Source organism: Gavialis gangeticus, unplaced genomic scaffold (assembly GCF_001723915.1).
Source record: "Gavialis gangeticus isolate Ggan-Ray unplaced genomic scaffold, GavGan_comp1, whole genome shotgun sequence".
In the NCBI taxonomy this organism is placed as follows: Eukaryota; Metazoa; Chordata; order Crocodylia; family Gavialidae; genus Gavialis; species Gavialis gangeticus.
The window spans coordinates 50740176-50743504 of record NW_017729032.1 but is presented as its reverse complement, the minus strand read 5'-3'; positions in this window follow the sequence as shown (position 1 = coordinate 50743504).

Sequence of the window (3329 nt, the reverse complement as noted above, 5' to 3'; positions counted from 1 at the left end):
CTGTGCTCACCCAGCCACACCGGGCTGCAGGCGGGTCTTTCCAGGCTTGGAGTCTCCACACAGCAGCCCCTCTCTGATCCTGCCACCTGGGGGGAGAGAGGAACTGGATACTGTATTGCTCCCATTGCAGCCCTTTTCTGCTGCTTCCGCAGGGCACTCCCAGGGGCTCTCCGAGGGACCACTGTGTTGAGACTCTGTCTCCAGTCTCCAGCCTGTCCCTCAGCCCCTCTCTCTCTCTCTCTTGTTCTCTCCCCATGGGAAAACCGCTCTCCACTTTTATCCAGGCCTCTCAGCCAATCCCAGCCCAGGGCCATTCCTGGGCTTTTGCTTTTGCAATGGTAGGGGGGCAGGCAGCCATTGCTCTATTTCAAAACTTTGCTGGGGTTACCTCACCCCTTCCACTTCCAACAGGGCTGCCTCCAAAACAGCTTCACTTGCCCTCAAAGCCTACAGTGTCCCCACTGAGCCAAACTCTCTCTCTCTCTGCCAGGCAGCCCTTCCCATTCTTTCAGGTGGGTCCATTTTTTAAATGCTGCTACATTAATAATAACTGGAGAAACAAACTGGAGAAAAATAAAAATGGCTTGTTGAACATATCATATTGTTATTTCTCATAAACTAAACAAAGCATTCCTAGTTTATCTATACAGACAAAGAAAATTGAATTGTTGGCACACAGTTAAAGGCAACCTCCTCTCTCACCACTATTTACTGTTTGAGAACCTGTGCTATTATAAAACCAAGTCCCCTTTATGTCTAGATACCTCTTTTCTCAAGCCCTGTACCCTGAGCCAGAGTCACTACTTCCATTCTTCACACCAGTTCCCTTCACTTACCTACACACCCGTAGCAGTATCACTGCAATATTGAAATGCCATGTTCCATCTAATCCAATTTCCTTTTTCTAGTTATGGCCAATGCCAAAAGCTTTCAAGGAATTTGCAAGAAACCCCACAATAAGTAAATGTACTAACAGGTCTCATTCCAATCCCTATCCATTAGACTTTGGTTTAAGTTGTTAGCATTGCTAACTAAAATACCAGATACTTTTTTTATCTACATAAATTTCAAATCCTTTTTTTTAATCTCCCTAAATTCTTACTTTTCATATGATCTGGTGGCAATGAGTTCCACAACTAAATTACAAATTGTATGGAAACTTATTGCCTTTTATCATCTTTTAATATGCCATCTTTGAATTTTATATATCCCCTTTTGTGTTTTGAGAATGAGAAAACAAAGCTCTTGATATTCCTTCACACCTCTACAATCATTATTTTATTTATTTTTATCACACTGAACCAAACAATGAAAACCACTGTAATCTTTAAAAGAAAGTGCTGAAAGATAAGAGCTTCTGGAACCAACATCCTCCTCTAAGCTTTGCTTAAAGAGGCCTGGACAAAAGTCCTAAATTAGTTAATTATATTGCCAGAGGAAAATACTGTATTTACATGAATCTAAGATTACTTTAAATTTAAGATGACTCCCTTGCAAAATTAGGTTCTGTACATGGAAATTTATACATCTGTTATAATATCCCAGGTATAAAATTGAATTATTGGAGGGTCATCTTAAATTTGCCCTCCCTACCATTGTGGCAGGTAAAGCAAACCCCCTCCTCTTGCCGCTCTGCTTGCCCCTCAGCCATTCCCCACCCACACCTGCTTCCTGGTTCTTGTCCCTCCCAGACACTTGCTCCCCATGCCTGTTCCCACCTTGGATGTCTGCTCCCTTCTGCCTTCCCTTCCACTCCCACCAGTGCTTGGTGCCCTGCCACCTTGAGGCTGAAGCCAGAGCCAAGCCCCTGCCTGCCCCTGGCTGGAATGGCTCTTCGGTGGGGTAAGGAGCATGTGGCTGGGGACAATGCAGGGAGACTGGAGGGAGGGGTAAACTTCAGTCTGCCCTGCCATCTTCCACTCTCCGCACTGCCTACCTCCCTACCCAGCTGCCTTTTCTCCCCTTGCCTTCTGCCCCTGTTCTAGTCTTTCCAGTCCTGACCCTGCCCAGCTGGGAGCTGCCAGGCTGCACCGGGCAGTTGTGGAGCTGCTGCTGAGAGCCTTGATCCAGAGCAGAAGGCAAGGGAAGCAGGCTGGAGCGGGGGAGCAGAGGGTGGGAAGCAAGGGAGTAGGGGGGCAGGCAAAGCTATGTGGGGCTAGGGAGGGAGGCAGGCACTGGCACAGAGGGGCAGGCTGCAGGGGAGCACATGGCAAGGGGCAGACATCAGTGGGGACAGGCACAGAACACAGGGCAGGGAAACAAAGGGTAGGGGTCTGGCCCCTGCCCCCCGCCCCCTTCCAGCCACTTCCTTCCCCACCACAGCAGTGAAAGGTCTAATTAGACCTTCCACTAATTAGACTATATATGGAAAGTTATAACAAATTACTGGGGGAGGAGGTATCTTAAATTCAAAGTTGTCTTGGGTTTGGGTGAATACAGTAAGTCTTTAATTTCCTTTTTGAGATGGGCTGACTATACCACATTCCCAGAAGAGTTAGGATAACCGATTTATATTATAGCATTTATTTTCCATATTTTTATTTTCCCCATTCTCTATGCATCCTAACAACCAATATTCTTTTTTACCACAGCTGCACAGTACCTGGAAGTCTTTATTTAGCTGGCCACAATGTTGTGCTGACCCCTTTCCTGATTTGGTACAGCTAATTTGTAAACCTGTGTTGTACATTCAGCACAGCTTTGTATTCATCTACACTGAACCTCATCTCCTGTCATGTTGCCTATTTGCATACTTTACTTAAATCCCTCAGCATCTTCGTCTAGTCATGATTTTCAAATTTTGTTTCTTCTCATCTCCTTGTCAGTCATCAATGTGTGCATTACATTATCTTGGACTTAATATGGAAACTTGAGGCACACTGAGGTTAACCACGATGAAAACTCAGCACTTTATTTCCAGTGCCAGAGCCCACTTTTTATTCATGACAATGGTTTGCTTCTCAAGTTTCTTTACTAGACTCTTGGGAGGAACTTTGTCAAGAGCCCTTTTGGAAGGCTAAACAAATAATTACCATCAGTTCTCCTTTATTTCCCTACCTTATTGACATGTTAAAAGTATTTTTATACCAAGACATGTTTTTCTTTTGCAGAAACTGTGCTAGTTATGCCCTAACATTTTATGACTTTCCAACTATTTTATTAATGCTTTTAACTAGACATTTCAACCAATCACTCTACCTTTCTCTGTCTAGGCACAGATATGAAGTTTATTCATCCGTAATTCTCCAAAACAAATGTGAAGAGCACAGACAAATTGCAGCCGCTTCTTTAATCTGATGAAAGGTATTTGTACCCAAAAGCTTGCAAAA